Raw genomic sequence first — 27,716 nt, forward strand, 5'->3', positions numbered from 1 at the left:
GATTTGGATAATGTTAGTGGATCTTAAGAGAAAGTTGTGTATTTAGAAATCCAGATATGAACCTGAGCTGTGTTTTTGGAGCTGGGTGGGATGGCAGAGAAAGGCCCTACCATTACCACTATTTAGTGGAGTCTGGACCTAAAGGACCAATGATGATAGTGTTCAGTGCAGTAGAGAAGGGTGTGGGGATCTGAGAGCATATGATGATGGAGGGGATTCCCAAACTAGCCTGAGAGGTTACTGGAGGCTTCCCTGGTGCGAACATTGATGCTCCAATTAAAACCTGAAGCCTGGCCAGGTGCAGTGGCTCACACCTGTAATCCCCGCACTTTGGGAGTCTGAGGCAGGTGAATCATGAGGTGAAGAGATCAAGACCATCCTGGCCAACATGATGAAACCCCGTCTCTACTAAAAATACAAAAAGTAGGTGGGCGTAGTGGTGCGTGCCTGTAGTCCCAGCTACTCGGGAGGCTGAGGCAGGAGAATCACTTCAACCTGAGAGGCAGAGGTTGCAGTGAGCTGAGATCATGCCACTGCACTCCAACCTGGTGACAGAGTGAGACTCCGTCTCAAAAATAAACAAACAAAACCTGAATTCTGTGGCTCACGCCTGTAATCCCAGCACTTTGGGAGGCCAAGGCAGGCAGGTCACGAGGTCAAGAGATCGAGACCATCCTGGCCAACATGGTGAAACCCCATCTTAAAATAAAATAAAATAACAACAACAAAAAAAACCCTGAATCCTGAGTCGGAGTGAACCAGGCAGAGATAGCTTCTATAGAACTTCTGAAGAAGTGAAAAGAGGAGAGTCAAGAGTGCCTCCTACTGTCCAGATCCCCTGGGCGCTGCCTCTCTCTCAGAGGAACAAGGCTCAGGGGAGTTGATAGGAGGGGAAGTCAAGGGTTACGTTTCATGTTCAGCCATGGTATATTTGAGCCAAACAAGGGCAGATGTTGAGCAGGCCATTGGACCTGGGAGTCTGGAGCTTTAGAGGAAGATCTGGATGGAATATTGAGAATATTATCATATGGAGGTTATTTGAAGCCCTGGGCCCAGAATAGGCCAACTGGTTTCAGAGTTAGGAGCAAATTATAACAGAAAACGAGTGATCAAGTGCTGGCAACCCCTGAGGTTAGCAGGAGGAAGACCCTGTAAGAGATTGGGCAGGCCATGAGGCAGGAGGAGTAAGAGATGGATGTCCTCTCCTGGAAGCCTCCAGAAGAAGGTATCTCAAGAAGATAGAGTGGCCAACTCTGTCACAGGTAACTGAGAGTTTGAACAAGACAAGGAAACAGGATTGACTGTAGATTTTGACAACTTGCATTTTTTATAACTTGCATGGAAATGTATTTCAAATAGACCTCCAAGGGCTGGGTGTGATGGCTCACACCTGTAATCCCTGCACTTTGGGAGGCTGAGGCAAGTGGATCACCTGAGGTCAGGAGTTTGAGACCAGTCTGGCCAATATGGTGAAACTCTGTCTCTACTAAAAATAAAAAAAATTAGCTAGGTGTGGTGGCAGGCACCTGTAATCCCAGTTACTAAGGAGGCTGAGGCAGGAGAATCGCTTGAACCTGGGAGGCAGAGGTTGCAGTGAGCCGAGATTACACCATTGCACTCCAGCTGGGGGACAAGAGGGAAACTCTCTCAAAAAAAAAAAAAAAATAGATCTCATAGTTCGCTCATCTCCCTTTCTGCCTCTGCTGCCTCCATGGCTCCCATGAAAAAGCTTGTGGCGAAGGGGGGCAAAAAAAAGAAGCAGGTTCTGAAGTTCACTCTTGATTGCACCTACCCTGTAGAAGATAGAATCATGGATGCTGCCAGTTTTGAGCAGTTTTTGCAAGAAAGGATCAAAGTGAACAGAAAAGCCTGGAACCTTGGTGGAGGGGTGGTGACCATCGAAAGGAGCAAGAGCCAGATGACCGTGACGTCTGAGGTGCCTTTCTCCCAAAGGTATTTGAAATATCTCACCAAAAAATATTTAAAAAAGAATAATCTATGTGATTGGTTGCGCGTAGTTGCTAATAGCAAAGAGAGTTAGGAATTATGTTACTTTCAGATTAACCAGGACGAAGAAGAGGAGGAAGACGAGGATTAAATTTTATTTGTCTGGAATATTTTGTATGTGTTCTTGAATAAAAGTTAGGAACCACACACAAAAAAATAGATCTCTAAGATGTGGCCTGGGGGCATTATTGCCTATGGCAAGTGTAACCCCTGGGACTATCCGTCTGGAAGACACTTTTTCAATGCTGGTACAAACTAAAATACATACTGGATGGTATCATACTATACATATTACCATACCACTTGCTATTTCTACTTAGCATCCCATACACATACACATAAATCCCTATTCTCTCCTACCCCCAGGTCCTGATAATCTGTATTCTATTTTCTCTCTGTGTGAATTTGACTATGCTAGGCACCTCATCTAAGTGAAAACATACAATATTTGTACTTCTGTATCTGGCTAATTTCACTTAGTTTAATATTTTCAAGATTCATCCATGTGGTGGTACATATCAGAAATTCTTGTTTAGTGCCTGAATAATTTTCCATAGTTAAAACACACTTTTCTCATCCATTTATATGTTGGTAAACATGTGGGTTTGCAACAATCACATTTTTTATTTTTTTGTTTGTTTGTTTTGAGATGGAGTTTCACTCTTGTTGCCCAGGCTGGAGTGCAATGGTGTTATCATGGCTCACCACAACCTCCGCCTCCCGGGTTCAAGCTATTCTCCTGCCTCAGCCTCCTGAGTAGCTGGGATTACAGGCTTGCTAATGACCTGCTAATTTTGTGTTTTTAGTAGAGGTGGGGTTTTACCATGTTGGTCAGGGCTGGTCTCGAACTCCTGACGTCAGGTGATCCGCCCTCCTTGGTCTCCCAAACTGCTGGGATTACAGGTGTGAGCCACCGTGCCTGGCCACAATCACATTTGGACTACTGTGAATAAGGCTGCTATAGAATTAGAATACAAGTGTCTGTGTGAGTCCCTGCCTTCAATTTCCTAGGAATGAAATTGTGTGAGATGTACAAGTAGGTAGTTCTGTCGGAAATAACTGGGTCAGAAATTTTATGAATGCCAGGGCCCAGCCAGTTGTCTTTTGTTTTCTTAACTATGTCCCATCTCTGTAAATGTCCCAACTGATGGGAGATTAGTGCAAAGCAAAAGATCAAAAGAAAGGGGCTACAGGGAGTATGTTTGGTATCATCTGATTTTCATTAACAATGACAGTTGTTTACAAGTTATTATAATTATTAATCATGAGACAGACATATAATCTCTCTAATAATTGTTTATCTCTTTTTTGTATCTATTGGTCTTCAGATTATGGGACATTTACCTGATAGTAATATCAAGCAGAGGTAAAGACAGTCTTTTTTTTTTTTTTTTTTTTTTTTTGAGACAAGAGTCCACTCTGTTGTCAGGCTGGAGTGCAGCGGCATGATCTCAGCTCACTGCAGCCTCTATCTCCCGTGTTCAAGTGATTCTCCTGTCTCAGCCTCCTAAGTAGCTGGGACTACAGGCACATGCCCCCAAGCCCAGCTAATTTTTTGTATTTTTAGTAGAAACAGGGTTTCACCATATTTGCCAGGATGGTCTTGATCTCTTGACCTCGTGATCCTCCCGTCTTGGCCTCCCAAAGTGCTGGGATTATAGGCATGAACCACTGTGCCTGGCCAAGACAGTCTTTACCAGAAAAAAAATAATAATAAAAATTTGGGCAAGGTGCCACATGTCTGTGGTCTCAGCTACTTGGGAGACTGAGGTGGGAGGATCACTTAAGCCTGGAAGGTCGAGGCTGCAGTGAGCTGTGATAATGCCACTGCACTCCAGCCTGGGTGACAGAGCAAGACACCACCTGAAAAAAAAAAAAAAAGTGAGGCTTATAAATTGGAGAGGAGAAAGGATAAAGAGGTCCATTTCTGTCTTTCTATTTAGCAGTATTTAAGTCCTATCATTCCTTAAAGACATGGGATAAGTCTCCTTAGTATGGGCTGGACAGGGAACAGTAGCCATTTTGGTAGGGAGGTGAATAGCCTGTAATAGCGCATGAATTATATGTCCATTGGAAATAGGTGTACCAGAACAAGTTGTAAATCCTCCAGGTTTTGAGATTGTGTCAACTGCATGAAAGACTCCCAAAGCCTATCTAGTGTTGGTGTAAATTGTAGCTGTTTCCTTTTTCTTTTGTTTTTTTGAGGTGGAATCTGGCTGTGTGGCCCAAACTGATCTCAGACTCCTGGCCCCAAGAATCCTCTTGCCTCAGCCTCCTGAGTAGCTGAGAGTATGGGTGTGGAAGCTTACTGTCTGGCAGTTTTCTTGTTTGGCAATGTGCAAGATTTACTAAGAGCTGCGAGTTCAGTCCTTGGGCTGATTTTATAGTGAATGAAGACAGTGCCCAAGTATTTCATGTGGAGCAACCAGGGCATGACCCATTATTAGTTTTTCAGAAAATTTCATTTACAGGATGTATCCTAAAATAGAAGTACATCTAGGTTGTCTAAGGGATGCTCTTGTGGCTTTAAAACCGTTTCTAGGCCGGGCACGGTGGCTCACGCCTGTAATCCCAGCACTTTGGGAGGCCAAGGCTGGCAGATCACGAGGTCAGGAGATCGAGACCATCCTGGCCAACATGGTGAAACCTCATCTCTACTAAAAAATATAAATTTATGCCAATTTAACATCAATAGCATACAAATACAATGCCTGTTCACACCCCTTTCAGTCTCATGTCATAAATTTACGTCTTTATACTTTAGGTATTTGAAAATGCAAACATATTTTCAGTGCATAGTTTCTTTTTTATTAGTCTCTTAAATGCGTAAAAAATGCAAAATATAGAGTTCAAAAGCCAAGTCTAAAATGCTCGTTTTAGACTAATAATTTTTAAAGGATTAGTGTCTTCAATTACATAGAAGACAAAAACTGGAGTTCACAATTATTGTACAATAATATTAGCATTTAGAGGCTGGGCACGGTGGCTTATGCCTGTAATCCCAGCACTTTGGGAGGCTGAGGTGCGTGGATCACCTGAGGCTGGGAGTTTGAGACCAGCCTGACCAAAATGAAGAAACTCTGTCTCTACTAAAAATACAAAATTAGCCAGGCATGGTGGCACATGCCTGTAATCCCAGCTACTTAGGAGGCTGACGCAGGAGAATCACTTGAACCCGGGAGGTGGAAGTTGCAGTGAGCTGAGATCACGCCAGTGCACACCAACCTGGGCAACAAGAGTGAAACTCTGTCTCAAAAAAATAAAATAGCATTTATAATTGTATATGCATTTGTTTCTACTGAGATATTTATTTGGGCATACGCCTTCCAGATATTGTCCAGTTTTCTTTTATTTCAACCTGAAGAACACTTCTGCATTTGTCACAGGGTACATCTAAAGGGTAAAAAAAAAGAACAAAACTACCTCAGTTTTTGTTCATGTGAACATCCCTTAATTTCCTCCTCACTTTTGAAAGACAGTGTTGCCAGATATTGGATTCTTGACTGTTTTTGTTTCTGAGATGGAGTCTTGCCATGTTGCCTAGGCTGGCCTTGAACTCCTGTGCCTCAACTGATTCTCCCACCCCAAATAGCTAGGACTACAGGGATGTGCTGCCGTGGCTATTTTTTTAGCACCTTGAATACATCAGCCCACTACCTTCTGGCCTCCAATGCTTCTGACGAGAAATCTGCTGATGATCTTATGAAAGATCATTTATATGTGATGATTCACTTCCTTCTTGCTGCCTTCTAGGTTCTCCCTTTGTGTTTGGCTTTGATAATTTGCGTATAATGTGTCTTCATGTCTTTCTCTTTGCATTCATCCTACTTGGAGTTCGTTGTGTTTCTTGGATGTCTACATTTATGGCTTTTTTTTTTTTTTAGAGATGGGTTTCACCATGTTGGTCAGGCTGGTCTTAAACTCCTAACCTTGTGATCTGCCTGCCTCGGCCTCCCAAAGTGCTGGGATTACAGGCATGAGCCACCGTGCCTGGCCTAAATTTATGGCTTTTATCTGATTTGGAATATTTTCAGCTATTATTTCTCCAAATAGTCTCCCCTGACCTTTCTTTGCCTCTTCTCCTTCTGAAACTCCCACAGTGCATATGCTGGCCTGCTCGATGCTGTCTCACATGTCTCACCTGATTGCCACACCTATGTCTAGCTTATTAACCAGGTTAGGGCTCTGTAGAGAATAGCTTTCTTGGTAGAAATTAACTTGGCAAAGGTAGAACCATAAGGGCATCTGCCAGTATAATCAAGTTTCCTGTGAAGGACATTTGGTCCTGGGTTAACACTTAAACATTAGGCCCCATAAAAGTCACACTGTAAATATCCACAACCAAGTGTCCTGGAGCCCCATCAATGCAGCACTAAAGTTCATAGCCACACTTCTGAGAGAGATCCCAAGGCTAAATTAGAGGAAACACACATGTGTAGTTGCCTGCAAAAGGGGTAAGAGGATAGCTTGTATTGTGCTAAGTGATAAAATGACCACAATTAACCATAGTTGACTGTCTAATCCTTTTTATGGAAGTTGCAAAGCTTCAACAGACTCCACAGTTATAAAATTGCCACATCAGACGATTCTGTCAGTGCAATGGTTGTCTAGGTGGGGAGACAGCTTTTTTTTTTTAGGATGGAGTTTCACTCTTGTTGCCCAGGGTGGGGTGCAATGGCATGATCTCGGCTCATCTCAACCTCCGCCTCCCAGGTTCAAGCGATTCTCCTGCCTCAGCCTCCCGAGTAGCTGGGATTACAGGCATGCACCACCATGACCAGCTAATTTTTTCTCCATGGTGGTCAGGCTGGTCTTGAATTCCTGACCTCAGGTTATTTGCCCTCCTCAGCCTCCTAAAGTGCTGGGATTACAGGCATGAGCCACTGTGCCCAGCCGAGATGGCTTTTTTATGCTTGCTGTTCTGCATCTTCCCTGAATCCTCTGCCCTAAGTTTTTACTGCCCTGATATATTATTTCAGGTCTCACAGTAAATGTCACCATCTCAGAAAGAACCCTTTGTACCACCTCAGTTACTCCTACAGCTTTGTTTGTAGAGATACTTCTTTGCATTTCTCATATTCAGATAAATTCAGTTAAGATTCACAGACTTTTTTTGCTGTCTCCCTTTTTTTATTTCTTTTTTTTTGATAGAGACAGAGTCTCACTATATTGCCCAGGCTCCAGGCTGGTCTCAAACTCCTTGGCTCAAGTGATCCTCCCACTTTGACCTCCCAAAGTGATAGCATTACAGATGTGAGCCACCACACCTGGCCTTGTTTGCTTTTTTAACCTGCGAAAAGTTAAATCAGAAAAATGAAACCAGGTTGGCCACAGTGGCTCACACGTGTAATCCTAACACTTTGGGAGGCCAAGGCAAGAGGATCACTTGATCCCAGAGTTCAAGACCACCTGGGCAACATAATGAGACCCCTGCCTCTACAAACAACTTTTTAAAAAATAAACTGGCCGGGCACAGTGGCTCATGCCTGTAATCCCAGCAGTTTGGGAGGCCAAGATGGGCAGATCACTTGAGGTCAGGAATTCGAGACCATCCTGGCCAACGTGGTAAAACTCCATCTCTACCAAAAATACAAAAATTAGCCAGGTGTGGTGGCAGACGTCTGTAATCCCACCTACTCTGGAGGCTGAGGCAAGAGAATCTCTTGAACCTGGGAGGCGGAGGTTGCAGTGAACTGAAATTGCACCATTGCACTTCAGCCTGGGCAACAGAACAAGACTCCGTCTCAATAAATAAATAAATAAATAAATAAATAAATAATAAGCCAGGCGTGCCGATGCACACCTGTGGTCCCAGCTAACTGGAGGTTGAGATAGGAGGATCGCTTGAGCCCAGGCGGTTGAGGCTGCAATGAGCTGTGATCATGACACTGCACTCCTGCTTGAGCTATAGAGTGAGACCCTGTCTCAAAAAGAAAGAAAGAAAGAAAGAAAATGAAACAAAATTGAATGATGTTACCTTTATTTCTATCATCTATCTATATTACCCTATGTAAAACTTCTCCAAAATTCTGTTTTTAGCCGTTTTCTAGAAGGGAAAATAAGAAGCTCCCTCTTGTGGTGAAGATGGCATTAACATTCGCACATCCTCTCTGGGCTGTGGATTTCTCAGGATTGCGCGCTGAGATCTCCAGAATTTGCAGTAGGTGATAGTCAGCTTAGACTATTCTGTTTGTGCCCCCAATGAACAGGTGGTGACACGGGTTAGGAATAATGGAAGCAAATAAAATGAAATGTGGTCATCATACAACATATCACACTCTATCCTGGAAGATAGTTTCAAATGAGTAATTGAAATTGAGGGAAATGAGAGTCACAGGTGGATTCAACCTGGGCCAGCTAGACTATTTAAAGGGAAGAGGTATTTATACAGTGGTTAGAATTTAGCTGCAGAAATGATTGAATGGGTCAGTGGTGATGGAGCGGGGCTGAGAGTTTCTAATGGGTAAACTGGATGTGTCTATCGCCAGGAACAGAGAACATGATGACAAACATGAACTGTGAAGGTCAGGGAGCTGCTAAAACAGAGGAAAATGGAAAATGGGGATATTTCACTTTTGATTAGTGTGTGTGTGTGTGTGGTTTCTTTTCTTTTCTTTTTTTTTTTGGTGATAGTCTTGCTCTTTCACCCAGGCTGGAATGCGTTGGCTCAATCTCGGCTCACTACAACCTCTACCTCCCCAGGTTCAAGAGATTCTGTGCCTTAGCCTCCCAAGAAGCTGGGATTACAGTCATGCACCACCACCCCCTGCTAATTTTTGTATTTTTAGGAGAGACAGAGTTTCACCATGTTGACCAGGCTGGGCTTGAACTCCTGACCTCAAGTGATCCGCCCGCCTTGGCCTCCCAAAGTGCTGAGATTACAAGCATGAGCCACCATGCCCGGCCTGATTAGTTGTTTTATATAACTGTTAAGGTGAAAATAACAGTTTATTAGCATGTTTGTTTTCTCAAAGGAATAATTATATCCAGGTTTTTTAATTTTTATTTTTTGAGATAGAGTCTTGCTCTCTTGCCCAGGTTGGAGTGTAGTGGCACAATCTTGGCTCACTGCAACCTCTGCCTCCCAGGTTCAAGCAATCCTCATGCCTCAGCCTCCCTAGTAGCTGGGACTACAGATGTGTGCCACCATGCCTGGCTAATTTTTGTATTTTTAGTAGAAACAAAGTTTCACTATGTTGGCCAGTCTAGTCTTGAACTTCTAGGCTCAGGCGATCTGCCCGCCTCAGCCTTTCAAAGTGCTGGGATGAGAGGTGTGATCCACTACAGCCGGCCATTTCCAGTTTTTAATTAATTAATTAATTAATTAATTTTATTTTTTAAAGACAGGGTTTCACCATGTTGGTCAGGCTGGTCTTGAACTCCCGACCTCAGGTGATCCGACCGCCTTGGCCTCCAAAGGGCTTGGATTACAGGTGTGAGCCACCACGCCCAGCCCTTTTGTTTTTTAACCCATATAAAATATCTTAGAATTTTCTTCCTCTACTTTATATATAAACTTATTATAAAACCGAGGAGTCTGCTGGCTTCTTATTCAAACAGTGGGATTGAGGTTCTTTGTCTCATTTAACCTACCAGTGTTGGTCAAAGGCAGGTGAGTAACCTTGTAGGGGCCATGGGGAAAGTTCCCCTTTACCCTCTCATGTTGCACTGAAAAATCAATTCACAAAAGACAGATTAATTGGACAAAAGGCATACACATTTTATTTAATATATATACACAGGTGCCTTCAGAATCAAGACTCAGAGATACAGGGAAAGTTGTACTTTTTCTTTTTTGAGATGGAGTTTCACTCTTGTACCTCAGGCTCGAGTGCAATGGTGTGATCTCAGCTCACTGCAACCTCCCCCTCCAGGGTTCAAGTGATTCTCCTGCCTCACCTCCTGAGTAGCTGGGATTACAGGCATGTGCTACTACTCCCAGCTAATTTTGTATTTTTAGTAGAGATGGGGTTTCTCCATGTTGGTCAGGCTGGTCTCGAACTTCTGACCTCAGGCGATCCACCTGCCTCAGCTTCCCAAAGTGCTAGGATTACAGGCATGAGCCACTGCGCCCAGCCAAGTTGTACATTTTTGTGCTTGGGTTTAACAATGTGTGAACACATATGTAGAAATCTGAACAAAAAAAAATTGAAAAAAGGTACGATTGAATGCTAATAGACTGAGTGAGGAAACCCAGCAAGGCCTCTCTGTCTAGATTTTTCTTGGTCTCTCTGAGTAGCATTCCTTCCTTCTGGGTATGAGACAGAATCCTCTCTGAAATGACACTCTTTTTTTTTTATTATTTTTTTTTTTTTTTGAGACGGAGTTTCGCTCTTGTTACCCAGGCTGGAGTGCAATGGCGCGATCTCGGCTCACCGCAACCTCCGCCTCCTGGGTTCAGGCAATTCTCCTGCCTCAGCCTCCTGAGTAGATGGGATTACAGGCACGCACCACCATGCCCAGCTAATTTTTTGTAGTTTTAGTAGAGACGGGGTTTCACCATGTTGACCAGGATGGTCTCGATCTCTTGACCTCGTGATCCACCCGCCTCGGCCTCCCAAAGTGCTGGGATTACAGGCTTGAGCCACCGCGCCCAGCTTGAAATGACACTCTTATGACCTACAGTCAAACAAGGTAAGTGAGATAAATTCTTTGTGACAAGTTTTTCCAAAGGAAAGCACAGGGAAAGTTATCTGTATACATTTTATGGCTGGCCTTGGGGAACAGAAGTTCTGGATTCTGTGACCTGCCTTGGCTAATTTTTGTATTTTTCACAAAGACAGGTTCTCACTATGTTGCCCAGGCTGGTCTTGAACTCCTGGGCTCAAGCAATGTGCTGGCCTCAGTGTTAGGATTACGAGCGTGAGCTATCACGCCCAGCCTAATTATTCATGTTGCAGTGTGGCCATGTTGCAGTATGTCCTTGGCTCCCCTGCCTTGGGGAAGAGGGATTCTAACTTTTCTGGCTACCCTTGATGGAGAATGGGACTGAGAGACAGGAGGGAAAGAAGGTTTTAGAAAAACTTCTGCTTCCGAGGCCTTTTTGGGGGAGCATTATTTTCTGAGCCCTAAAAAGCTGGAGTGGGCAGGAGAACTTAAGCCAGTGACTCCAAGCTGAGACCAGCCTTGAGCCTGCAAAGGGAGGGGAATGGAGCTCCCTTTGGGGCTTCCTGGGCAGCCTGCCTAATCCAGCGGATGGCCTCCAACTGCTCAGAACAGCTAAAGGACTGAATTCTGAGAAGCTGCAGTGCCCTGGAAAGCAGGAAACTCACATGGAGATACAACTAGGGAGTTGTATCCTTTTTGAGATTATAACTGTGGGTACTTTGGGGCCATTTCCTAGACAGCTGCACATTGTATAAATAGCTTTCCTTTTTTAAGCAGTCTAACTGGCCCCAGGTGAACCCACCTGTGGCTCTGTAAATCCTTTGAAGTAAATTGTTTTTTAGAAACCATAGCCAGGCATGATAGTTCACACCTGTATTCCCAGCACATTGGGAGGCTGAGGCGGGAGGGTTGCTTGAGCCCAGGGGTTCAAGACCAGCCTGGGCAACATGGTGAGACCCCTGTCTACCTCAAAAAATTTTAAAAATTAGCCAGGCATGGTGGTGCGTGCCTGTAGTCCCAGCTACTTGGGAGGCTGAGGTGGGAGGATGGCTTGAGCCCAGAAGGTTGAGGCTGCAGTGAGCTGGGATCACACCACTCGCTGCTCTCCAGCCTGGGTGACACAGTGAGACGCTGTCTCCAAAACAAAACAAAGCAAAACAAAACAACAACAACAATCCTCCAGGATAAAATGTGATATCATGGGTAAGTTTTGTGTCCATTTTATTTGATTCTGTCCTCTCTGTTATACTACCTGCTCACTGAGGGCATAAACAGAATATTTTAATCTGACCATCTTCTTTTGTACATACTGAAGACCTCAGTACATGCAGGTGTTTTGCTTTGAGCATGCAGAGAGTCACGGGAGGCAGGTTGTAATTTGCATATATGAGGAAAATCTGTGAAGGTCAGACTTAGATTGCCTTCTGGAAAAAGAGTCACAAATTTGACAGTTTATATAGGTCAATGCATTAAACTGATTTTAGATGAGAGTTTCCTGCTGGTGAAAAGGAAGGTCTTGGCTGGGCACAGTGGCTCACGCCTGTAATCCCAGCACTTTGGGAGGCTGAGGTGGGTGGATTACCTCAGGTCAGGAATTCAAGACCAGCCTGGCCAACATGGCGAAACCCCATCTCTGCTAAAAATATAAAAACTGGAGCTGGGCGTGGTGGCCCACACCTGTAGTTCCAGCTACTTGAGTGGCTGAAGTGGGAGGATCGCTTGAACCCAGGAGGCAGAGGTTGTGTGAGCTAAGATCGTACCACTGCATTCCACACTCCATCTCAGAAAAAAACAAAAAAGAAGGTCTTGAGGAAGGGAGCATTTCCGAACTCTGGAGAAGGGACAGGAGGCCACATTGAGTTCCCAGTTAAATCCTTAAGTGTCCCTGCCTCATCAGCAGGATGTGATCCACTCTGGGACTCTGTTTTAGCAGTAGAGTTTGACTTGCAAGCTTGGGAACGTGTATCACCTTCTGACTATGGGTTTGTTTGTGAACTCTAGGTGCAGCAGGCTACTTACTTATCTCAATTAGTTGAAGTGTTTGCTTTTCTTCTCTTTCGATTCCTTATAAAATATTGCTACCATGTGATTCCACTTTTTCCCATACATTTAATGATTTTATTCCGTTGTTGGCATGTTTTCACTTCCTTGGCTGAAAATGAGTAGATTGAGATGTAAGGTGGGAGAAAGGCTTGGCCATGCAGCCAACAGCCTCATCCAAAATTCCTGATCCCTGGAAGACATCTGGCCCTTATTCTTTTTTTTTTTTTTTTTTTAAACACGGTCTCGCTCTGTTGCCCAGGCTGTAGTGCAGTGGCATGATCTTGACTCACTGCAGCCTTGACTTCCCAGGCTGAAGTGACCCTCCCACCTCAGTCTCCCGAGTAGCTGGGACTACAGGTACGTACAGTCCACCATTCCTGGCTAACTTTTGTATTTTTTGTAGAGACGGGGGTCTCACTATGTTGCCCAGGATGGTCTCAAACTCCTGGGCTCAAGCGATGTGCCAAAGTGTTAGGATTACGGGCGTGAGCTATCACGGTCAGCTTAATTATTCATGTTGCAGTGTAGCCATGTTGAGTATGGCCTCGGCTCCCCTCCTACTCCGAGGCCAGGGAATGGCTTCAATGGACAATGAGTCTGGGATTCCCTGCATATATTTGTGACCCCCAGTCTAGAAGGAAAAACAGGAAGGTCCCACTGAGTACAGACGAGAAATTCTGCTTAAATGCAGATGTTCCCTGGGAGGGGTCAGGTCCCAGCGCAGGGAAGAAGCCCGCCCTACCAAGGGCTGTGTCTGGAACTTGTTACAGTCTCCACTCCCTAGCGTAAGATCGCTGCTTCTGTCACTCAGTCCCCAGGAGGCGGGACCTGTCGCACCATCCAATCAGGTCGCGAGGCGGGGTTGTGGGAACTGTCAATCAGGCGCACTGAACTGAGGAGGTTGCGAGGTTGAAAAAGCCCGCGGCGTCATCCTCACGCCCCAGTGCTGGGCTCTTGGCTCTGTGGCTGAGGGACTCTCTGGAGAGACGGCGGCAGCCTTTGTCACACAGAGACCTGCACTGGTCGTGGGAGCCGCAGAGAAAACCCTGGGACACGGAGGAATTCGGGAAATGGTGAGCATGAGGGGCCGGGGGGTCCCGAGACGGGAGGAGGGGTTAGTTGGAACCGGCCTGAACCGGCCGTGGCGGGACGCCGGCCTCCTAGCCAGCGACTGGACCGGAGTCCGCTGGCGCTGCTCGGCCCTCGGTCCCTTCGCCGTAGGGTGGGGCTGGGCCGGCAGCCGGGACCCCGGGCGCCCTATCCCGTCCCTCCTTTCGCGGCGACTGCGGCCCCGGCCCCGGAGCCCTCCATGGGCAGCCCCGCGTCTCCCCAGATTGTGCGGGGATACGGGAGGGTCAAGGGGGGAATCCCAACTCGTGTGTCGGGTTCTTGCGTGGGAAGAGCTACGGCCTGTGGGGCTCCCAGTTCCTTCGTTATTCCTTTACTCCTTCCTTAAACAAAATATAAAATTAAAAGCACCCCAATCATTTTGAACAGACCCCTCCTCCCAGCCAAGGGCACTACAAAATTCACCTGAGAAACTTGTTCAGGTCATAATGGAAGGTGATCTGTTCTCACGCTGCTAGAAAGATACTTGAGACTGGGTAATTTATTTAAAAAAAAAAAAAAAAAAAAAAGGTTTTAATTGACTCACAGTTCCACATTGTTGCAGAAAATTTTACCTGAGGAGAAACCCAAGCGGCACTCAGGGAAATGGAGGAACACTCTTTATTGCGCCGGCGGGCCCAGAAGGGTTCACACCCAAAAGTCTGGACCCTCGCTAAGAAAAGCACACAGCTTTTATAGGTAAGGGGACAAGGGAAGTAACTCAACTTTTAGACAAGGCAGCAATTTTTTTTAAGGCTTTTCAGCTAGTAAGCAATAAGCTGAGGTACAGAAGTAGAAAGAGGCAGTTATTAGCAGAAAAACAGGGGCAGTTTTAAAATAGGGAAGTTGCTGACTATGTGCTAACAAAATCCTGGGCAAAATTTCCACTTCATCATGGCCTCAGGAAACTTACAGTCATGGCAGAAGGGGAAGTGAGGCATGTCTTACATGGCGGCTGGAGGGAGAGAGAAGGGGGAAGCGCAGGCACTTAGCAAGCAACCAGATCTCCTGAGAACTCTCCATCAGGAGAGCAGCTTGGGGGAAACCACCCCCATGATCCAATCACCTACCAGCAGCTCCCTCCCTCAACATATGGGGATTACAAATAGGATTACAATTCTTGCAAGTAGGCTCTGTGGCACAATGGGTAGCACATTGGACTTCTAGCCTAAATCGAAAGGATTACAATTCCAGATATGATCAGTTGCACATGCCTCATAAAGCCTACCAGCATTAACATCAGCACAGAATTTAAGTCTGATAAGCATTTACAATCTATTCTCTGAAGTTTGCCACATGGAGGCTTCATCTGCACGATGAAATTTTTTTTTTTTTTTTTGAGACAGAGTTTCGCTCTTGTTGCCCAGGCTGGAGTGCAATGGTGCGATCTCGGCTCATCACAACCTCCACCTCCTGGGTTCAAGCGATTCTCCTGCCTTAGCCTCCCTGGTAGCTAGGATTACAAGCATTCACCACCACGCCCGGCTAATTTTGTATTTTTAGTAGAGACGGGTTTCTCCATGTTGGTCAGGCTGGTCTGGAACTCCCAATCTCAGGTAATCTGCCCGCCTCAGCCTCGCAAAGTGCTGGGATTATAGTCGTGAGCCACCATGCCCTGCCTGAGACAGGTTTCAATTTAGAAAGTTTATTTTGCCAAGGTTAAGGGCACATTCATCCATAACAGTAGCCTCAGGAGATCCTGACCACATGTGTCCAAGGTGGTTGAGGTACAGCTTGTTTTTCTGTTTGTGATATGGCTGACTTTGAGCAATGCCATTTTGTACAAGACAAAGCTATTTTCCAAAAATAAGTTGTAACGACTGCCCCATTCTCCTCGCAATAACCGCTGACTTTGTCTTCTCTAAAGTTGCTTGCCTTTACTTATCAGTAACTGCCAGAAGTGCTTGCCTTTGCTTATCAGAAAGTGCTGAAAACTTGCTTGCCCTGCATCCCCTCACCCCCTTGGTCCTAAATCCAGGATGTGGTTTTTCAGCTTAAAACCCCCTGGTCCCCCTGAGGCTGGGGCCACAGGTTGGAGAGACGTGAGTCCTCTGTGGTCGCCGGCATAATAAATGACCCTGCAATCTGACATACTTTTGTCTTGGTGCTAACTTTCTACGCTTGGTCCAGTACAACATTTGGAGGTCCCCAGCGAGATATTCTCTTTCTTTTATCACCAGACAAAAGCCATCTCAGAGTCTCGCCCGGGCGGCCGCTCCCACCTTGGGGGCCTCTGGGGAGGCGCCCCCTGTTCCTTTCCAGGGCCCCGGAGTGCCACTGTGGAGGATAAGCGACCTCTCGGCCGACATTCACCCGAAATTCCTCAGAGTCCTAAAAATCTCTGGAGGTAAGTCTGGTTTGGGAACTAGTTCAAAGGAAGGGCCTGAGACGGGGGACTGACGAGTCATTGCAACTCCGACCTGGCAAGCCTCACCGAGACGTCGCTTGAGGCTTCTGGTAGCTGGTGCAGTGGGTATCAGCGTTTGCTTTCTGGTGGCTGTCATAGTGGGTGGCAGCCCTCTGGTAGCTGGTGCAGTGGGTACCAGCGTTCGCCTTGTGGTAGCTGGCACAGTGGGTGGCAGCGTTCGGTTGTTTTCCATAACCTCTGTGTGAGTGAGAGAGTGAGTGTGTATATATGTAGTCCCACGGCTGAAAGGCTACGGGGCTTGTGTGGGCCTTCACCCGCGGTTCCACTGGGGCGTCGTAGGGCATAACGATGATTCACCTCAGAGCTGTCCTACTTGGACTTCCATCCTGAGGTGACCAGGCCCGGGGATTATACAGGTACACCTTAGCCAAGACGCTCCTGAAAATTCTTCCAGGAAAGTGGCCAGGCAGGCATCTGACTGGTCTCCCATCTGGGGGGCACCCACCCTTTGTCTGTCACTCTTGTATGTGGTCCTGTCTCATCTGTAAATTTGTCAGTTTTATTAGATTCCTGCTACCAGACATACACTGGTTCAGGCCATCTTCCCTTGAGGTAGGAGATATCTTACAGTGGTTGACGGACCACTGGATGCAGGGAACTTTTATTGATTACACCCCAGCAGAAACTAGTCTTTTCTCTTTTTTTCTCATCTTCTTCTTCTATCACTGAGGATTCACTCTTCCTTCCTTTGCCATGTGGCAGATAGTCTTAACTCTAGTTGTCAGTGATATTTTTTGAATTTTTGGAGAGGGAGTTTCGCTCTTGTTACCCAGGCTGGAGTGCAATGGCGCGATCTCGGCTCACCGCAACCTCCGCCTCCTGGGTTCAGGCAATTCTCCTGCCTCAGCCTCCTGAGTAGCTGCGATTACAGGCACGTGCCACCATGCCCAGCTGATTTTTTGTATTTTTAGTAGAGACGGGGTTTCACCATGTTGACCAGGATGGTCTCGATCTCTTGACCTCGTGATCTACCCGCCTCGGCCTCCCAAAGTGCTGGGATTAGAGGCTTGAGCCACCGCGCCCGGCCTAACTCTAGTTGTCTTTATTCTCTTCCTTGTTTTGGTCATTGTGGCCTGTAAATTCTCCCAGCCACCTCCACTGGGAAAAGAGTACTTTTGCCTGTGCTGGGTCAGATTCCATGTCGGGAAGGCTGTTGTGCCCTCGACACCTTGGAGGTAGTTTCTTTGGAGCTTGTGTGGAACAAAACCCTAAATCAGAGTTTACGGGTGCTCTTTCTCAGGCTGGGATAGAAAATAGGTAACTGCTTATTCTGCCAGGAAAGTGTCCAATGTTGTTATGGGCAGTGCCCGATGGTGCATCACAAAGAGGCATATTGGCACCATCCTGGATGTTGGGAGGTAGAATATCACCGCCCAGTAGAGACTGACTGGTAGCACTTCTGCACACTCTACCAGGTGTGGTGGGCCCAAAACACACATCCAGTAGGCCTCTTAGTCCACCTGTTTTGTCACTTCCTGACCTTTCCGAAACAACTGGCCATTAAAAATTTATAAGGGGGAAGATTATGCCTGAGCAGCACTAAAACCTCCATAGAGCTTATTCTCGCCAGTTGTGGTTTGCAGGGAAAAAAACTGCCGCCTTACCTTGGCCCCTACCCCCTGTTCTCTGACTAGGACTAGGGATAGCCCCTAAAATCCAGTTGTCTGGTCCTTGCAGGACCTGGCTGCAGAGGCCCTACTAAAATTTGCTTTAAAGAGGGCCAAATTTAAATTTGAGGCTTTCCAAAATTGGCTTTACCAGAGAAAGAGAAAGGAAAAAAAAAAAAAAAAAAAAGGAGGGAAAGAGAGAGAGAGAGTCGACAGAAAACAGAGAGAAAGAGAAAAAGTGGACAGAAGAGAGGAGAGAGGACAAGAAAGTAAAAGAGGAGAAGAAAATAGAGGAGACAGAGAAAAGAGAGGAGAGAGAAAGTAGACAGAGGAGAGAGGAAAGAGAGAGGAGAGAAAGGAGACAGAGGAGAGAGAGAGAGAAGTGGACCAGAAGCCGCAGGGGCGCCCAGCGGCTGTGAGCTCAGTTTTAAACTGACACTAAGAGAGTTTTTTTTCCTTTCTCTGCCGGCAGTCAGCCCCGCCCAACTTTGAGGCAGGCCACACTGCCTTAGGGTGCAGCATTTGCATCCAGAATCTGGCTTTAAGAAAAGCTTTCTAACTTCTTATAACAAAAGTGACTTGTTAGCACAGTTGTTAAGGTATGGGGCCTGCAACTACAAGGTTGTTGGGTCAAATCCTCAGTGAAGCCAGTTTTAAATTAGGGAAATCAGTTTTAAATTTTGAGGGAAATTTGGCATTAAAAAAAAAAAAAAACCCACAAATGGGGTCATCTAGCTCCCGGCCTTGTACCCCCCTCCAATGCATGACAGCCAACTTCAAGGTTGGGTTCTCAGGCCAATATGGGGTGAAATTAAGCCCTGGAAAACTCCATTCTTTGTGTGAGCTTAAATGGCCGTCTTTTGGAATTGGGTGGCCAAATACTGGGACCTATGATCCAAAAATTACCCAGGCTGTATGGAAAATGGTTGCAGAAACTCCTGGATACCCTGAGCAGTTTCCATACATTGACCAATGGTTGGGTTTAGTCCAGTGGCCTCTCCCATGGCTAAAGCGCTGTGTAAAACAGGCTAAACTTCAGGTCACGTTAGCCAGCCCCCAAAAAAAAGTCCCTTCTGGGCCAGCCATTCTCCCCACCCCAGCGGAGGATCAGGAATTACTTCCACCCTACTCAAAGCCCTCTAAACCAGCGCCTCAGCACCCCCCTCGACGGTACTATTAACCAAACCTTGTCCCCCCTACACAACCGTAGCAGGGCCCCCGCACCCACCGGCAGTCCTCCCCTTTCCAAGAGTTACCCCCAACAGAAGACAATCAGGGTTTCCCATTCTTTGTTCACATCCCCTTCTTGTCAAGTAACTTATATAACTGGAAGGTGGTAGAGATCAAAGAGAGGGACGAAATGTCAAGTGCTAGCACGAGCTTTATTAAGAGCAAGGGAAAAGCTGCCGGACTAAACCCAAAATTGGCATGCAGCACCCGAGGTGGGGCCAAAGGGATTTTTATGGCCTGCAAGCCAGCAGATGTCCCCACTGTGAGGGGCTGCGCAGGAGGGAAGTACTGGGGAACTGCTAAGAGTTCCCGAGAGGGTGTTGTACTGGAGAACTGCTAAGAGTTCCCGGGAGGGGGTTGTACTGGAGAGCTGCTAAGACGGTGAGAGGGGGAGGGTTAGGTACCTGCTGAGATGGAAAGTTCCCTGGGAGGGGGTCGTGCTGGGAGGCTGGGGAATTTAAGGCGGTAACGGTGCCGAGGTTTTACAATGAAACTCAACATCCCCCGTTCTCTGAGAAGCCCCAGACTTTAACAGGGCTCTTAAAATCTGCACTCCAGACTCATCATCCCATGTGGGATGACTGCAAACAGTTATTACTGATTCTGTTCACCACAGAAAAAAAAAAAAAAAGTTTTTTCCCTCTACCTGACCCCAATAAGACCCCAACACCTTGGGGGTCACCAGGCTCTGAACACTTGTCACCGGTATCTTATGGAAGGGGTTAGGGAAGTAGCCCACAAGCCCACTAACCTCTCCGAGGTAGGGACTGTAACTCAGGGTACACGCGAGTTACTAGCTGCTTTCCTTGAACACTTACTGGACGCCTATTACCCTGAGGCCCCGGAGAATCAGCGGGCCATCAATCTGGCTTTTGTTTCCCAGTCTGCCCCAGACATCAAAAAAATTTACAAAATTAGAGGGGTTCCAGAAAATGAATTTAGTTGTTAGAAATTGCCCAAAAAGTCTTTAACAATAGAGACACCTTCGAGGCCAAACAAGATAAGAAAATTACTAAGGCAGTGATATCAACACTTCAGGAAAAACCACAACCAGCCCCTGTTAGCCAGCCTATATTTGGTTTTAAATGGACCGACCCTGATACTGGAGTCTCAGGGCAACTCACTTAGACAAGATTGCCTCAGAGGTTTAAAAACTCCCCCACTCTGTTTGATGAGGTGCTTAGCCAAGACCTTGCTGCCTTCCGAGCTGAGTTCCCAGAGTGTACCCTGCTCCAATAACGTGGATGACTTACTCTTGGCTACAAAAACCCAGGAGACTTGTAAAGAGACCACCCAGTCATTATTAAAAACCTTGCAGACTTTGGGGTACCGGGTCTCAGCTAAAAGGCCCAACTCTGCCAGCCAAAAGTGACTTACCTGGGCTATGTTATAGAGAAGGGCAACCGGGCACTGGCACCCAGCCGAGTCCAAGTGGTGCTGCAAATACCCACCCCCACCACGAAACGCCAAGTTTGAGAATTCCATGGGGCAGTAGGGTACTGCAGGCTATGGATTTTGGGATTTGCTGAGATAGCCAAGTCCCTGTATGCCTGCGCTGGAGGAAATCAGCCCTTGACACGGACAGAGGTGGAGCAACAGGCTTTTGACAAGCTCAAGACTGCCCTGACTGCAGCCCCAGCCTTGCCCTTGCCAGACATCTCTAAACCTTTCCAGTTGTTTGTGCATAAAAAACAGGGAGTCGCTAAGGGGGTGCTCACCCAGACATTGGGACCCTGGTCCCGGCCAGTTGCCTACCTTTCAAAAAGACTTGATCCCATAGCCTCTGGGTGGCCAGCTTGTTTGAGGTCGGTGATAACTACGGCCCTGTTAGTCAAGGAGGCGGACAAACTGACTTTGGGGCAGGAGTTGAACTTAGTGACACCCCGCGCGGTGGAGTCGCTACTCTGTGGAGCTCCAGGAAAATGGATGTCTAATGCCCACATAGTTCAATATCAGGCCTTACTTTTGGACCAGCCCCGCATAAAATTTTCAAAAAACCAGTTTTAAACCCTGCTACACTGCTACCTGACAGCAAGCCAGAGGAGCCCATACACGGCTGCCAACAGACAATAGATGTCCTCCACGCTGCGTGACCAGATCTCACCCACGTCCCCCTGCGGAACCCAGAGAAAGTACTGTATACAGATGGCAGCAGTTTCATGGTTGACGAAGTCAGGTACGCAGGGGCAGCTATGGTCACTCTAGAGCGGGTTATCTGGGCCCAGACTCTTCCACATGGAACCTCAGCCCAAAAGACTGAACTTATAGCTTTAATAAAGGCCTTGAACTGGGCAGAGGGAAAAATTATTAACATCTACATGGATAGCCGATATGCCTTTGCTATGGCCCATGTGCATGGTGCCATTTATAAAGAAAGAGGGTTGCTTACCTCAGAGGGAAAAATCATCAAGAACAAAGAGGAAATCCTAGCCCTACTAGAGGCTATATGGAAACCCAAGGCAGTGGCATTAATACACTGCAAAGGACACCAGAAGGGAGATTCACCAGAGGCAAGGGGAAATAGGGCAGCCGACCTACAAGCTAGACAGGCAGCCGTGGGGCCAGTAAAATCTCTGACTCTTCTTGTGACACTGCCGGCCCCAACCCTGCCTCCTACCCCAACATACTCGCCTGAGGAAGGAAACTGCTAAAGAACAGGGGGAACGGCAAGTTTCCACAGAATTGTGGACTCTACCGGACACAAAGATTGTGCTCCCCGAGGCTCTAGGACGGACTTTAGTTAAGGACACACACCAGGCCATTCGCTTAGGGCAAACAAAACTCACTGAACTGCTGAGGGCCAGATATTACATTCCACACTTACATGAGATTGTTAGGGAAACTACTACTCGTTGTGATGTATGTGCCAGGGTAAATCCAGGAGGCAGTAGGTCTAGTCAGGCAGGGATAAGACTTAGGAGTACTAGCCCAGGGGAATACTGGGAGGTGGATTTTACTGAAATAAAGCCCCCAGCGTGCGACTATAAATACCTCCTTGTGTTTATAGACACTTTTTCTGGATCGGTGGAGGCTTTTCCTGCTAAGTCAGAAACCGCACTGGTAGGAACAAAAAGATTGTTGTAGGACCTGGTTCCTCGGTTTGGCTTGCCCCTGACACTGGGATCAGATAATGGCCCTGCATTTACAGCTCAGGTTTCACAGGGCCTGGTCAAGGCCCTGGGCATATCCTGAAAACTCCACTGTGCCTATCACCCCCAGAGTTTAGGGCAGGTTAAAAGGATGAACCGGATCATAAAAGAGACTTTGACAAAATTCATTCTAGAAACGGGGGAAAACTGGGTCAACCTGCTTCCTTTTGTTCTCCTCCATACCTGATGTATTCCCTATTAAAAAAAGCTTTACTCCATTTGAAATTATGTTTGGAAGGTCCCCTCCCTTACTCCCCAGACTTGCGGACGCCATACATGCCAGAGTCCACAACCATACACTCCTTAAGTCCTTGCAGGTACTCTAGTCTGTTCAGTCCCAGGTGCACTCGCTCATCAGGGAAACTCAACCTACCCCAGTGGACCTCACTGACCAGCCGGTACACTGCTTCCAGCCAGGGGACAAGGTCCTGGTAAAGAGATTCACTGCCTCTGGCCTAACTCCTCGCTGGAAAGGACCCTACACCGTAATCCTGGTCACCCCCACGACAATCAAGGTGGACGGACTGACTGCCTAAATTCACCACTCACATGTCAAGAATGCCCCCAAGGACGCACAATGGAAAGTGGTCTCATCTTCAACAGACCCCCTAAAGCTAAGACTTTCGCGCTCTTCGCGGTTATCACCCTGGTCCCCCTAATTCCTCTGGTAGCTCCTAAAAGAGGGCCCCCTGAATGCCCACCTACTACCGGTTTGTCCTTACGGAGGACTCCGCTAGGAAATACGTTAGTTCTGTAACTAGAAGGAGATCCACCCTTGTCAATTTAACCCTAGAGTACATTCCCAGAGAGCCCATAACCTTCTCCCTAGACCTCTACACTCTCTTAAACGAAAGCCTAGATGTAAATACTATAGGACAAATAAAGACCAAAAAATGGGGGCGGGGAAATGCAGTAAAAGCGAAGGAGATGGCGTGTAGTAACGTAGAGGCCGAAAAACAGCTTCAAACTATATGACTATCTATGCCCAGGGTCCACCCCACAAAAGAAAGAAAATTGTGGAAACTTAGAGGAGTTCTTCTGCCCCCATTGGGGCTGTGAGACTATCTCCATTATATCAGGATATACTGCAAACAGAGACTCTTTCATTTCTTTCACCCAAGACCCTCCCCCAAACCCCTGACTAACATTCCTGCTCACTAAATTAGCAGGACCCTTGGTACTAATGGTCCTAGGGTTAACATTGGACCATGCCTTTTAAACATGCTCCTCAAATTTATCCAGGAAAGAATAGACTTGGTCAAGTTAATGGTTCTGAAATCCAACTATGGGCCCCTATGCCAAGAAGAAGAAATCTATTAAAGATTTAATACATGTTAAAAGAACGGGGGAAATGTGATATGGCTGACTTAGAGTTAGAACTTGAGCAATGCCATTTTGTACAAGACAAAGCTATTTTCCAAAAATAAGTTGTAACGACTGCCCCATTCTCCTCGCAATAACCGCTGACCTCGGCTTCTGTAAAGTTGCTTGCCTTTACTTATCAGTAACTGCCAGAAGTGCTTGCTTTTGCTTATCAGAAAGTGCTGAAAACTTGCTTGCCCTGCATCCCCTCACCCCCTTGGTCCTAAATCCAGGACGTGGTTTTTCAGCTTAAAACTCCCTGGTCCCCCTGAGGCCGGGGCCACAGGTTGGAGAGACGTGAGTCCTCTGTGGTCACCGGCATAATAAATGACCCTACAATCTGACATACTTTTGTCTTGGTGCTAACTTTCTACGCTCGGTCCAGTACAACATATTAATACATGTATTATGTCTCCCCAAAATGTATTAATATAGAAGTAAGCTGTACCCCAGCCACCTTGGATACATGTGGTCAGACTGTGTTCACCACACCTGGCCTGAGACGCATCCATCTTCCTGAGGCTGCTGTTAAGGATGGATGCGTCTCAGGCCAGGTGTGGTGTCTCACACCTGTAATCCCTGCATTTTGGGAGGCTGAGGCAGGTGAATCACCTGAGATTAGGAGTTCGAGACTAGCCTGGCCAACATGGTGAAAGCTTGTCTCTGCTAATAAAAAATAGCTGGGCATGGTGGTGCGTGCCTGTAATCTCAGCTATTAGGGTGTCTGAGGCAGGAGAATTGCTTGAACCCAGGAGGTGGAGGTTGCAGTGAGCTGAGATCACATCATTGCACTTTAGTCTGGGCAACAAGAGCGAAACTCTGCCTCAAAACAAGAAAAAGAAACCTGTCTCACATACTTTTGAGTTCATATTCCTAAATGGCAACTGGTATCTCTGAATCTTCCAAAGGTTTGGGAATCAGGGTTTCTAATCCACCACTCTCTTCCCTCAACCTAACTCCTCCGAGGGCTGGCAGTAAATCCCTTGGCTCTTAAGCTCTTTCCCTGCATTTTGTGACCCTGATTTTATCTCCTCAATTCACAGCAACATTAAACATTATTTTTGCCTGGTGTTGTATTTCTAGCATCACTGGGTTCATTCTAGCATGTCCCTTTATTTCTAACTTTTTTTTTTTTTCTTTTTTCTTGAGACAGAGTTTCGCTCTTGTTACCCAGGCTGGAGTGCAATGGCGCGATCTCGGCTCACCGCAACCTCCGCCTCCTGGGTTCAGGCAATTCTCCTGCCTCAGCCTCCTGAGTAGCTGGGATTACAGGCACACGCCACCATGCCCAGCTAATTTTTTGTAATTTTAGTAGAGACGGGGTTTCACCATGTTGACCAGGATGGTCTCGATCTCTTGACCTCGTGATCCACCCACCTCGGCCTCCCAAAGTGCTGGGATTACAGGCGTGAGCCACCGCGCCTGGCCTATTTCTAACTTTTTTCAACTCCAGTGAGGAACAGGCACTATCTACAACATAGATTGTAGAACATATATTCTAACATGTAAAGTAGTTTCAAAATTGCTAATCTATACCCTTATGGGGAAAAATATCCACTAGAATAGAGTGTTTGTGTGCATTTCTTGAGTTACAGTATTCAATCAAAACACTGTTTTCCAAAGTGACTTAGGTAAGATCCATTCATCCTCATCCTCTTCGGTAGGGTTAGGTGATACGTTTCTCGTATATTCATTTATCACTGTCTGTTTCCACTGAATTTCTCCAGCATCTTGGTTAATTTTTTAAAATTTGCACAAAGGAAAATTTACTCTTTGCAGTTTACAGTTCAGTGGGATTTGACAACTATCTAGAGTCACATGTCCACCTCTACAGTGTCACAAAGAACTATGTCATCACCCCACTCTCTCATGTTACTCCCTTCATAGTCAACTCCTTGTCTCATCCTGTTCTTCGGCAACCACTTATTTTCTGTCCCTATAGTTTTTTTTACAGTGTCATATAAATACGATCATATAATATGTAGCCATTTGGGTTTAACTTCCTTCACTTAGAGAAATGATTTTAAAATTCATATCGTGGTGTGGACCAAGAGTTTGTTCCTTGTGTTTGACAACAGGATTCTGTGCTTTGGCTGCTCCATAGTTTTTTGTTGTTTTTTTTTTTGAGGGAGTTTTGCTCTTGTTGCTCAGGCTGGAGTACAATGACACAATCTTGGCTCACTGCATCTACTGCCTCCCGGGTTCAAGAGATTCTCCTGCCTCAGCCTCCTGAGTAACTGGAATTGCAGGCGTCCATCACCACGCCCAGCTAATTTTTTGTATTTTTAGTAGAGATGGGGTTTTACCATGTTGGCCCAGGCTGCTCTCAAACTCCTGACCTCAGGTGATTCACCTACCTCAGCCTCCCAGAGTGCCGGGATTACAGGTGTGAGTCACTGCAGCTGGCCCCACAGTTTGTTTTCTCACTCATTGTTGAAAAGCATTTAGTTTAATCTGTATTTTTACAATTGTAAGCAAACTGGCCATAAACATCCCCCTCCCCCACAAAAAATTTATCAGTTAAGACAGCCCTTGGGAGCTGCTGAAGGCCTGCTCCTTCTTGGTCACAGAGTCTTCTTGTGAGAACCTGATAGTGGGAGAGTGTGCTTGTTTGTGACCTTATCTGGTTGGATACAGTCTTTATTTTTTTATTTGTTTGCTAGGCAAAACATCTATTTGTAAAATGCCCTATGAAATGTACAAAGGAGTCTTTCTAAGATGGGAGTTAGTTATGTCAAGTGTGCGCTATACAATGGCTCTTTTTAAAAGCTTTTTTTCCCTTATGTTCATGAACATTTCATGTGTGAGGAAAGCAGGGGATAATCAACTAACACTCTGCTGTAAAAAAAAAAAAAAAGAATGGGCCAGGCTCAGTGGCTCACACTTGTAATCCCAGCACTTTGGGAAGAGGAGGCAGGCGAATCACCTGAGGTCGGGTGTCCGAGACCAGCCTGACCAACATGGAAAAATCCTGTCTCTACTAAAAATACAAAATTACCTGACTGTGGTGGCACATGCCTATAATCCCAGCTTCTTGGGAGGCTGAGGCAGGAGAATCGCTTGAACACTGGAGGCGAAGGTTGCGGTGAGCCAAGATCATGCCATTGCACTCCAGCCTGGGCAACAAGAGTGAAACTCGGTTTCATAAATGAATGAGTGAATGTTTATGCCTGTCTTTCTTTTATCTTCTCTAGGCACAGGCCCCTTATCAGAATGTCTTTGGGTGGAGGTTCCCCTTTGGAAATTTTACAGGGTCATGTGTCCTCAGCCCATCCTCTATCTTTTCGTGTTGGTATATTTCAGAATTTCCGGGGGCTGGCGTAAGGTGCACACAGCAGCTGTGCCTAGGAGGGTTTCAGGAGTTCCTACTCCTTAGGTCACTCCTCCCATAGGGATAGCCTGAAATGTAGAGGTGAGGGCTCCCAGGGCAGAAGCTGGAAGCCCTGGGATGGGAGGAGTCTCCTGGTTTACCCCTCATATGAAAAGCAAAGCCCTTGGGACACAGCTCTTCTCACCCCAAGTGTAGTTTGCATTTTATGGAGATACATGTATAGTCAGCCACTTAATTGCTGGTATTGAAGGTAAAGGATTGAAATGATCCCTGTTCTTTGGATTCTCTTAGCCTAGTTGTTCTGGGACCAAACTGAGGGTGGGGCTGCTTGTTCTTGAAGCCCAGTAACAAAATGCAGATGAAATGAGGAAGAAGAGAGGTTATATTTCTATTACCAGTTACAGGGAGAAGACCTGGAAATTATTGCCAGACCAACTCAAAATTAGGAAGTTTTCCAGAGCTTATATACCTTCTAAGCAATATGTCTACATGTAAGTGTGCATTCATCTAAAGACATAAGTGATTAACTTCTTCTAATCTGTAACTAAGATGTGAGTCCTGAAGACCTTCCTCTGAAACCTCAGTAAATTTACTTAATCTTAACGGGTCCAGGTAGTTACCCTTATCTTGTCTCCTGTTTAATCATGGAGGTTTGGGGATTTCCTTTAGACCCCCAGTAAACTTGTCTGTGGAGACCTGGGGTTTGGAGGGGCAGTGCTGACTGAAAACAGACAGTTCTGACTCGAGTATCAGGTCAGGTTCTCCTATCACCTGAGACATCCCCCTTCCCATTCTGCTCACTGAAATGTTGTGTGACCACCCTCCCAGGAGACACTGCATTGTGT

The 27,716-nt window shown here is 46.4% G+C and overlaps 1 protein-coding gene and 1 pseudogene across 1 annotated transcript in view; one reads left to right on the forward strand and one right to left on the reverse strand.

Annotated features, from left to right (window-relative positions):
• ZNF441 (zinc finger protein 441) overlaps positions 1 to 27,716 on the reverse strand; it is a 142,079-nt gene that overhangs the window by 61,290 nt on the left and 53,073 nt on the right. The window lies entirely within an intron of this gene.
• Positions 1,677 to 2,150, forward strand: LOC116532508 (annotated as a pseudogene).

Source organism: Sapajus apella, unplaced genomic scaffold, assembly GCF_009761245.1.
Source record: "Sapajus apella isolate SASKATOON/1434 unplaced genomic scaffold, GSC_monkey_1.0 scaffold77, whole genome shotgun sequence".
In the NCBI taxonomy this organism is placed as follows: Eukaryota; Metazoa; Chordata; class Mammalia; order Primates; family Cebidae; genus Sapajus; species Sapajus apella.